The sequence below is a fragment of the Mus pahari genome, chromosome 7, assembly GCF_900095145.1.
Source record: "Mus pahari chromosome 7, PAHARI_EIJ_v1.1, whole genome shotgun sequence".
NCBI classification, from domain to species: Eukaryota; Metazoa; Chordata; class Mammalia; order Rodentia; family Muridae; genus Mus; species Mus pahari.
In genome coordinates this window covers 201,525-213,331 of record NC_034596.1, presented here as the reverse complement: position 1 = coordinate 213,331, position 11,807 = coordinate 201,525, and the positions used below count along the sequence as shown (strand labels likewise).

At 39.2% G+C, this 11,807-nt stretch overlaps 1 protein-coding gene across 1 annotated transcript in view; it reads left to right on the top strand.

The window, feature by feature from the left end:
* The window catches only part of Ppp1cb (protein phosphatase 1 catalytic subunit beta), a 33,478-nt gene that overhangs the window by 463 nt on the left and 21,208 nt on the right, over positions 1 to 11,807 (top strand). The window lies entirely within an intron of this gene.

Here is an 11,807-nt window from a genome sequence, read left to right as displayed (position 1 = left end):
GGGCCCTTCCCGCTGGAGCGGAGGTCGGGGAGGAGGGCGGGCGGGCGGGTGGGCCGGGTGCCCCAGGAGGCCGGGAGCGCGGGCTGGCGGGCGGGCGGGCGGGCGGGCCGGGAGGCCGGGCCGAGCGAGGCCCGAGGCCCATCGGCCGGTACAGCCTTCCGGAGAGGCGGCCGGGCTCCGCTTGGCCGCTCTGCTGGCCTCCGCAGACCGTTCCGAAGAAGGGGCGAGGATGCCTGCCGCTGGGCTTTGTGTGTCCGTGGAATGTGTATTTCTCGGTTCTCTTTGTGCGTTGCCCTTGGCAGCCTCCGATGGTCGTTCCGGTAGTGAATTTTACAAAAAACCTTCCCAGTAAGGCTCTCGGATCGTTTGCATTTTACTGGGTGCTCTAGAAAGAATTAGGGTGAGGATACGTTGACTAGCTTACCATTTATTATCTGGAGTATAAAAAAACAGTAAAAATCCTGGATCAGGTTAAAGACGTCCGTTAGAAATACGAAACGCCCGGAGACATGTGCTGAAGGGGTTGATTTGGGGGCTTCTTTTTTTTAAAAAAACAAAAAAAAACAAAACAAAAAAAAAAAAACGTTTGAGCCGAATTTAATTTCTGCACAAACTTAGCAAATGTCTGTTGTGAATAATCTCTTGGACTTAAAAGGTATTTTACAAGCGTTCGCCGCATTTGAAGTTCCGGTTCTTAGGCTTTTATTGATTAGTTTTGTGTTGGTGGGAACATACGGAGAAAAGAGGAAATGGAGAGACCAGTAGTTAAATGTATTGGTTCGTTGGGGGATACTACTCAAAATTAAAGGCGGGTCTTGGTCAAAAGAACCCTTTTACTCTAAAATTTGCGTCGTCACTAATTGTGGAGTGTGTAAAAAAGAGTTGCCTTTTTGAGTGATTAAGAGTCTCTTTGTCAGCCTCCTAATGAATGCGTATGTTTACTACTGCGAAGCTGTTTGTGTTTGGAATTTTACGAAAGAGCGTGGAGAGGGGTGACTTTTCTTCAACTAAAGTATGAAGTATTTATTCTCTGTTTAAAACAACAACAAAACAACTGTTTATATGCTCCAGATGTAAAAGCTTTCCAGCAGCCTTAAGGCTGAGAAAGAGACAGAACTTTTACCAGGAACTCTTTCTTATTTACCTTTTCCTTTAGTATCAAGTTATTCCTGGGAGGCCCCCTGCTGCTTGCTGTGTTTACTGCTTGGGATTTTGTGGTCTTTAATTGATAGAAACATCTTGCTGGGTCTGTGAGAAATTTGTTCAGTAAAAAAAAAACTTACGCTTGTAGTACATGGCTGGCTCTATTAGGGAAATACAGTTCTTTTAAATTTTTATATTTTGTTACTCTTCGGAGAAGGGGAATTTAAGCCCACCGCTGTTTTCATATAATCTAAATTTTAAATTAAATTTGGGTAAGTTTTTATCACAGTTTAGAAAAAATTTTATTTTTTCATATTTACTTTATAGCAGATGCATGTATTTTAAACCGATCTAGAAGCCTTTAAACCAAATGTACTTCTTTACGGTTACAGATGCTTAAATGCAACTAGTAGAATGGGAGTTGTAGAGAAAAGGGGGAAAGTAGCCTCAGCTATATCATTGTTAAATATTTGGTTCTATCGTCAGTCACCAGCACCCACCAGTCCCCCCTTCTTGGGTAAGAATACGTTCCTTTTTCTAATATAGCAAGTGTTTATTGACTGCACTGCCAGGCACCAGGAATCAAAGATAAGGCACACTCCTCACTCAAGCAGCTCAGTATAAACAAGTGACTTTTCAGGGTTTCCTAGCCTTCCTGCTCTTCCTGTCTTGAATGTACAATTTATTAGTAGTTTTGTTACATTCTTGTTCCTTAATCCAGATGAAGACTGTTTCTGTTGTTACTCTAAAATATTACCAGTCCCTTCTTTCCTCCCCAAGCCTAAGCCTGTTCAAATAAATTTCGAAGTCTTGGGTTTTCTAGTGAGTAAATTCAATCTTGAAAAAAAAAATGTTTTTTTTGAGACAGGGTTTCTCTGTGTACCTGGCTATCCTGGAATTTGCTCTGTAGACCAGGCTACCTCAAACTCTGCCTCCCCAAATACTGGGAATTAGAGGCATGCACCACCTCTGCCGAGCAGTCTACTTTAGTTTTCAGTGATGTTACATGCTAATTTAATTCAAATTCAAGTGGTGCTATTCTGCAAAGTTGCCTAGCAGAACAGAATAACTTGGTTATATATTTTGTGTGTCCTAAATGAAAGTGAACATTAAAAGATACGTAATTATAAAGATGTCTATCCATAGCAAGACTACAGTTAGTGGTCATTGTATTGAAAGTGTAAAGAGAACCTTCGAGAATGTGTGCTCTAAGGACAAGTATGATAAATATATTCCGCCTTGGGAGATAAAGTGTGTGGATTCAGTCTGTTCAGCCATTTCACAGTATATGCACTTAAAATATGTGTACCTAAAAGATGCAGTGTTGTCTATCAATTAAAGATTGCTTTTGGGCCAGGCGTTTAATCCCAGCACTCGGGAGGCAGATTTCTGAGTTTGAGGCCAGCCTGGTCTACAGAGTGAGTTCCAGGACAGCCAGGGCTACACAGAGAAACCCTGTCTCGAAAAAAACCAAAACCAAACAAACAAATAAATAAAGACTGCTTTTGGCTGGGCAAAAAGATGTGGCTTTAATCCCAGCACCCAGTAGGCTGAGGCAGGCAGATCTCTCTGAGCTCTAGACCAGCAAAACACAACAACAACAAGAAAAAAAACCTTGCTTTTGTAAAAATGATTTTGCATTAAGAGAAAAAAATTGATCAGAACCTAGTCTCATTTTAAAGTGTTTACTTTATGTTACAGTTTCTTCGTCTAAAAATATATTAAACTCTGATTGCCAGTTAAGGGCACTCACTTTCAGTAACTACTTTTTTATGTTACTTTGTTTGACGTTAGGGCATTTAAATAAAAATACTGGTACATTGTTTGGATTGGGTGTGCTTCTCCAGTATTATTTTCTTGATTTAAGTTTTACTTACAACTAAACAATAACTGTTTTGTCACCTGTAGTGACCCTACGATAGTCTTGTGACTTATCATAATTGATTACTTAAGTTCAGATTAGTTTGCTTAGAGTTCTCTAGATATTTGAAGTGGAAGTGGGAGTCACCTGGGGGCCTTAGGTAACATTCCAAACGCTGAGTTTATTTTGAAAGAAGTCAAAAGTAAGTAGAATCCTGATGCTTTGAGAAAGAGAATAAAATGGTGCCCTTGGAGGCCAGAAGATGCCCTAGAACTGGAATTACAATGTGATGAGCCACCCTGTGGGTGCTGAGATTTGAACCCAAGTCTTCTGCAAGAATAGCCAGGCTCTTAACAGCTGAGCCATTGCTCCAGGCCAAACCTTCCCTTTTAAAGGCAACTTTGAGATACAGTTCATATCCCACATGGTTTGCCTATCGCTGCTGTGTTAGTCAGTGAGTTTTAGTGTGTCCACAGTGTTTTGCAGCTGTCACCACTGTCAGCTTTAGAACATTCTCCCTCCCTTCCACCTCCCCCCACCCCCACAAGCCCTGTTTCTTTTTTCTTCATCTGTCTCCCTCTAGTCTAGGCAGTAGAGCAGATCATTAATCTGCCTTCTTTCTCCAGATTTGCCTGTTTATGCACATATTATGTAAATGAAAGTGTATATGATGTGGTCTTTTGTAACTAATTTTCTTTTTCTTTTAGTTTTTGAGACAAGGTGTTACTGTGTAGCCTTAGCTGGCCCCAAACTCAAGAGATTCTGCTGGGATTAAAGGCTGTAATTCCTGGGCCTCTTTTTTTTTTTTTTTTAATGTTTTCAAGTTTCAACTGTGTTATAAAATGTATTAGTACTTCATTCCTTTTATGGCTGAATAATACTCCATTGTGTCTGTGTAACAATTTTCAGAAATACTCATTGGCTGATGGCTATTTGAGTTGTTTTCCCTTTGACCTTTGAGGATAATCCTGCTCTCGACTTGTTTTTGAGTGGATTTAGACTTTCAGTTCCCTAGGCTAGATTGCTGGAAGGGGAATTGTTACGTGGTAACTCTGTGTTTAGACTTTTGGAAAACTTGGCAGAGAGTTAAAGCTTCTTTACTTATTACATTGCTTCAAGTTCAAGCCCAGCAGTTTAAAAGACAGGTTGAAGCAGGTGCCAGCTGCTCTGGCTGCCTCTTCCTTCACAGAGAACATCTTCATACTGTGTGTGAACATGAGGTAGGACCCATTAGACATAAGAGCAGGCTGGAGAGTAGATCATTGGAGGTAGACTTTTCTTCTCTGAGTGTTCTGGGGGAGAGGTGAGTCAAACACTAAGTCATAGTAGACCAGTCCTTGTTTGTCCAGCAAGTAAAGGAAACTGACTTGATTTGAGAAACAAACAAACACCTCCAGAGATATTTTCTGTGAAGTTTCCAAATAAGAATTCATTGAAATTTAGAGATGTATTCGAATTACTATCTGCAAAGAGAACAGCAAGCTAACTCTAGTATGATTTTGTTACCCCACCCTCCTTTAATTACTAAAGGACATTATATTGAAGGTACTCTACTGGTGAGATACTTCTCCAGCTCTTTTATTTTATTTTATTTTATTTTAACAAATTTTGCTAAGAGAATAGCCATTCTGGCCCTGAGCTTGCCATGTATCCCAGGCAGGCCTTGAACTTTGAATTTTCTGACCGGAACTCCCAAGTAGCTAGGACTACAGGTGTATACCCTCATACTCTTTACATTTATCATTTGACTATTCCATTTTCAGTGGCCATAGTGGCAAATTCATACCAGTAAATAGAAATGTTAAGGTATTTTTTATGACGAAACTCCCATTGAGTATTTCTGAAACAAAAGTTTTAGAATTAATTCAGTGTCCGTAGGCAAGAAATGGTTTACTGGAGTATGGTAGACTCTTGACTATCCTGGGATTTTTTTAGCTTTGTCAGGGTACAAATTTCTAACCTCTGGCAACCACTTTTTTTGTAACTATAAATAACCATTTCATGGCTTGTTTCTCTTAGGGAAAAAAAGTAGGATCCATGAAGGTTGGAAAGAGAGGTCAAGGTCACTAATCTTTCTTACTGTGTATCACTTCATTCTGAAAACTGAGTTGCCATGTTTCTAAAGTTGTTTTTAGTAGATAAAGTGTAATTTTTACAGCTGTTTTCTGAAGTACATTCCAAAATAGAATCTCCATTTGATTAATGAGATGGAAAAACTGAGACAGTCTTTATATTTTTATGGGAGGTACAAGACCCAAATGGAGAAACCTGTTCTGAAGGGAAAGGAATTATAAACAGCACTAGCCAAGGCCCCTGGTTTGGTGGAGGATGATCTTTAATTCTTGGTAGGAATTTGTAATGCACGGGTGTTGTCCTTTCTTCTAGCTCTTCATGTTTGTAGCACAGTGATTTATAAAGTATTCCTAACTTCCCTGAGTCACTGGCCAGATAGATTTTCAAATTTCCTTGCCCTGTATAAGGAAGGACAAGCAGACATGTGCACAGCAGAAACATGCTTTTGGTGGTTGGTCCATGTTCATACTGTAACAGGGAGGTTTTGACCCAGCTTATTTCACTATAAAGGAGTTTTATTCCAAGAGCATTAAAATATCCCAGTGTAACAGAAGCTACCACCAGAACACCTACAAAACATAAGAACTTTTATGATTAATTTATTTGAAGCAAGTCACTGCAGTTTAGCATAAGTGATTATTTGTGAAGAAAATAACTTCATAAATTATTGAGAATGTTGTTATTCATTTGTGTAAACCTAAAGTCTGCACAAGAGACAGTTAATTCTTATCTCTCTTTGTTTCATTGTCCTTGGTTATTGTATTTTGTTTGCTTGTTTTGAGACAGGGTCTCATGTAGCCTTTGATGGTTTGGAATTTTCTGTGTAGATAAAGTGGGCCTGGAACTTGCAGGGATCTGCCTGCCTCTGCCTTTGCCTCCTGGGTGTCAGGTTCAGTCTGTTTTGATTCATGGTCTTGGCTGAAATACATGAAGAAAATCTGTATTTGTATTGTATCTATGTTGGTATTTTACAATTACATTTATTTTGTATGCATGCATGTGTGTTTGTAAAAGTCAGAGGACAGCATTTGGAAGCTGGTTCTTTGCTTCTACCATGTTGTATCTGGGGTACCAACTCAGCTAAGCAGGCTTGGGAACAAGCACTTTTGCCTGTATCTGTATTTTTACTGAATTTGGAAATGGTGTCTTTGCCAGCCATGGTGCACATATGTAATGCCCAACACTGGAAAGGCAGAGGCAGGCACATCTCTGTGAGTTAAAGTTCACCCTGGTCTCCACAGTGAACTCCAGGTCAGCCAGGGCTGTATACCATCTCAAGTAAGTAAGTAAATAAGTAGCCAACTGTTTCAGACAACTGTGAATACTTTCTCATATTATCAAGAATCAACAAGGGACTTTTTCAGTTGTAATACAAATTATAATTTTTTTCTACATTAACCTAAATCTATCTTGTACTATAAATTATAAATGTCTTACGCATGCCTTGGTGATGGACATTGGTCGTTTGGAAAATGGCTCACTGAATTATATAGCTCTAAACTCATCTAAATGTCAGTAGAGCTCATCAGAATGGGATGAGCTTAAAAGTAGACTTTTAAGAATGGGATGAAGTATTAGAGGAGACAAGGTTTCCTGAAATCTTGAACTTCTTCATCATTGCCTACAAGTACTGTTTTCTTTGAAATGATTGATTTTGTTTGATTTGAGACTATCTGTTAATTATGTAAGTCTGGTAACAACAGTTTTCAGTCATGTATTTTCCTTTGAGACAATTACTGTGTTGTATGCAGCAGACATACGTCTGGATACTTTGCATTTTCTCATATAGACAAAGATATAATTTCAAGAGCTGGGCGTAATTGATCATTTTTACTGTTTTTATCTCAGTATTTTACTGAATTGCATGGCAGTGAACACGTTAGATTCCTGGTAGTTTGATGCCTCTGGTCAGGAGTGTGTCAAAGTGTGTAGAGTGTCCCCTCAATGTCAGCACAAGAGGAGTTCTTGCTTTGAACTGGATACTTCTTTATTCCTGAGCAGTATCATCCCAGCCTGTTTATTAACATCTTTCACTCATCATACTACACCACCTGTTTTGTTTGCCAGTGTGTGTGGGTGGGTGGGTGGGGGTATTACTTAGAGTGTGTCACAGGTCCCTTTGAGAATTCATGAAAAACACTAAAAGTGTTACTTTTGCTTTTGTTGCTAATAGACTTATACTCAATATAGAAGAATTGCCTATACAGAATTTAGTTACTCTAGAGTAGCTGATATTAGTCAGTGATGGGGTGATGAGGGATGGTGGGTTGTAAATGAGATGGAAATAGATATCTAAGATTTCGTGAGGCACACCTGCAAAGGTATAGAATTGGTTCCTTTTATTTTCCTGTTGTCCTTTCTGTTAGAGTAAATTGGAGAAAGTACAGGTGACAGAGAAAGATAAACTCTAGTGTGCATACAGGATGCATGAAGTTACATCACACATCTTTCTTAGTTCAAAAGACAATCCTGTAGTGGAAAATTTTCACACATAAAAAAAATTGTACTAAAGTGGTTAAGTACAGTTTGGGTTTATGTAATCACTGGAATGGAATTCTTTTGGAGAGACTAACATTTTACCTAAGATTCAAAGTTAGCCTTTTCAGTATTGATCATCACATTTGACTTAAGTGCTCATCTGCTAGTGGTGATCTGTAATGAGATTTTTATGTATTTAATCTTGGAAGATGTCCTTTCACAGTTAGAGTCACCAAATGTTAACAGTGGCCTATAAACATATGATTTTAATTGAGCATATTCATTAATTAGAACACATTTATACAATATTTGGACATTTGTCTTTTAATATGCTGTGTTACATACGATTTTCACAGAGCTGGGTGAAAGCTGTTTAGCTATACAGTAAATCTATTTTGATGTGGAAATTGCTTTTGCGCCTAAGATCTGAAGGAGGCTGTACCTTGAATTAAGAAACAATTTGCTGTAGACTTATGAGAATAAAGATCTAACTTATTTTGACTTTTGATAACATGGGAAATGAAAATGCTATTGTTAAAATGACATACACTGTGTTTGCAAACTGTGGTGGGGGAGTTCTTACAGTTTGAAGTTGAACTTGTTAAGTAGCATTAAGTTCTGGGTAGTGAGGTCACACATATGTACCTGTAACTCAAGCACTCAGTAGTCTGAGGTAGGAAGATCTTGAACTTGAAGTCAGTGTAGATTACATATCAAGACCCTATCTAAAACTATTCTGTAGTGGTAATGGTTAAGAATAATTTTCATGGGTTGAAGAGATTAGCAGTTACGAACATGCTCTGTTCTTACACAAAGATCTATACTTGGTTCCCAGCACCCAACTTCCTGTAACTCTAATGCTAAGGGATGCCACACGTCTGGTCTCCATAGTACTTGCACTCATATGCTCATAACACAGATACATTTATTCACATAAAATAATTTTCATTCTGAAACTTATTAAGTTAAAATTACTGCCATAATCACAAAACTAGAAATGGTTAAGTTTATGAGGACAAAAGAAGTTGGTTACTGATACTACTGGTTTGATAACATGATAGGTTAAGGTATTGTTCTGCAGAGTAACTATCATAGGCTTTAAAGGGCCTTTACATATAGTTTGTCCAACTGAGGCCTTTCCCCGTCCCTATCTTATTTTTACCCCCATTGGGTGTAACTTACCAGGGTCTGCTCTTAGTCGCACTGAGTTGTTCATTCTCAGCTTCTTTGAAAGCAGTCTTGCTGTAGTTCTACACTGGCTATCCTAGAGGCTAACTTTGCAGTCTCAGTTTGAATACTAGCTCCTCAGAGTGTTAGTAACAACTGCCAACTAACCAGGACTATGAAAAAACACTCAAAGTCAGCTCTTTAATTGTTGATATTGTCCTCAGTTTCCTTAATTGGCTGATAGTCTTTAAAATTATTATCTCAAGATTTTTTTTAAAGAGTATTCCAATCAAACACTGACCTACCATTGGTAAAATAGCTTACCTCACTTGGCTGACACTTGAAAATTCCTTTTTGAATTCCAAGTTTGAGGCCAGCCAGAGCTATGTGGTTTGACCCCTGACTCAAAAACAAAACTAAGCAACCAAACACATGAAGAATGCTACCAGAGCTACCAGTCATGCCCTTTAGGTAACAGCAGAAAAGATAATGACCCATCTGTCACCGAAACTACGAAATCCCAACCGAATGGCTTTTTTAAACAGCAAAAGAAAAAGAAATACTTAGCTAGAATTCCAAATCTAGTAAGACCATCCTTCACCAGTAAAAGCAAGTTAGAACTGAGAAAATTGGTTGGTTAGTGGCTAAGAGCAGGGCTGAGAGTGTGAGTCCCAGCATCCACATGGCAGCTTGCAAACATCTGAGACTACAGTTCCAGGGAATCTGAGCCTCTTTGGCATCTGTACGAGGCATTTCACCAATGTGATACACATACATATATGCAGGCAAAACACTCACTTGTACATATACAATTTTAAAACAGAGGGAAGAGGTAAGGAGGAGCCTGGCATGGTGGCACAGGCCTATTTTTAAAATGTATTGTGAGGAGAGGGACAGGGGATGGATGGGTTGTTCTTGCAAAGCACCAGAAAAGTGGAATCCAGAAGATCAAAGGCCAGCCTGGGTTACATGAGACCTTGTTTCAAAAGCAAACAGTAAATGAAAGACAACAGTGGAGGTGCAAATAAAATGAGTTGATGTCCCCCACCCCAAGAAATGAAAAAAAGAAAAAAGGAAATAAAGAGCAGAAATAAAGGTTAGACTGGAAACAAATAGCAGAGTGGGAAATTCTGACCTGACTTTTCTTATTTACATAGTGAATGTAAATAAAAAAGAAACTAGTTAGTACCCAAAAATCTTCAGCAGATTTGTGTCACCGTGTAAACCGTTAATAATGTGTGTTAATAATTACGATCTTAAAAACATTTGCATGTTGAATCTGGCTATGTATAACAGATAGCATGTCAAAAACTAACGGGTTTGTTTTAGGAGTCCAAATTCACTAATGCTCAGAATGTCAGTTAAGGTAAATCATGTTAACAATATATCTGTCAGACCTGACATGAGTTACTGATGCTATTTCCTCTGATTCAGGAACAACATTACTTCTGTTCCTGGAAGTTCTGGCCAATTCAACAAGGAAGAGAAAATAAACAAGGATTATATCTTAATCACTGTTCTATGGCTATGAAGAGACTTTATGGCCAAAGCAACTCTTTTTTTTTTTTTTTTTTTAATTATTTTATGTGAGTACACTGTAGCTGTCTTCAGACACACCAGAAGAGTGTGTCAGATCTCATTCATTACAGATGGTTGTGAGTCACCATGTGGTTGCTGGGATTTGAACTCAGGGCCTCTGGAAGAGCAGTCAGTACTCTTAACAGCTAAGCCATCTCTCCACTCCCCACTGAAAACTTCACAAATAGTTTATCAAGTAGTGACTAAGCATGCAGATATATGAACTAGTGGGGCCCATTCTCATTCCAACCATCATTATAGTCCCTGGCTTCCATAGGCTTGTAGCCATATCATCATGCAAAATACAATTAGGTGAACTAAAAAAATCCCCATAGTCTTGTCACACACAGTCTTGACACTGTTTAAAAGTCCAGGGCTTTTCTAAGACTCAAGACAGTCTCAAGTTTCAGCGGAGCTCCTTGGGCTTTAGATGGCCTGGAAGGGGGAGGATCCCACGCATTTCCTCATCAGACTGAGTATCCATCATCCTTTCGCCCAGGCAGATTTACTCCAGTGACTGTGAGGACAACTATAACGGAACACACTTGTCAATGGACAATGCTGTGTCATGGAACGTTTCATTAAAAAATTGTGTGTGTGTGTGTGTGTGTGTGTGTGTGTGTGTGTGTGTGTGTGTGTAGAGAAAGAGACAGACAGGCTTCAGGATACTTTGTAGCATAAGAAATATTTTTGTACCTGATATTGTGACATACTCAGTCAATTTATTCAATAAATCTAAATTCGAAAATGGAAGAAAAAAAAAGACAGTCTCTTAACTGTCTTCTAACATACAGTAGCACAGAATATACATCACCATTCCAAAAGGAAGGCAAGAAAGCATAGTGATAAAATACAGGACCAAAGCAAAACTGACACCAAGTAGGATAGACTCCAAGTTCTGTATCTGTGTCTGATGTCAACGTGTTCTTCAGATGTCCAGATCCTTTCAGTTTTGTTGACTGCAACACACTTCTCTCTCCTGGGCTAGTTCCACAATCTGCTTGGCAGGTATCCCATGTCTCTGCCGGGTTCTCCAACACTGCCCAGGCTTCACGCACACCTTCATGCAGTCTATACCAGACGTCTGTGAAGTCTCTTCTGCAATGACATTAATCCAAGATTCTTTAATTAGCCTCAGACAGATGCTTAGGACTGGGGCAAAAAGCTGCTACATTCTTTGCCAAATTATCACAAGAATGGTCTCTGGGTCAGCTTGTAAAACTCTTGAGCTGGTCCTACACCATTCAAATTAGCCTTCAGCATTACTATCTTTCAGGCTCCTACTAGGATGTTAAGCCCCACCTTTCAACTGCTTTCCTAATGCATCTCCTAAAAGTCTGCTTCTACCAACAAGCGGCCCGTCAAGCTTGCCACAGCAGTACCACTCCTGGTAACAACTTCTTAGTTATTACTGTAATGGTTTGTATATTCTTGGACCAGGGAGTGGCACCATCTGGAGGTGTGGCCTGGTTGGAATAGGTGTGACCTGGTTGGAGTAGGTGTGTCA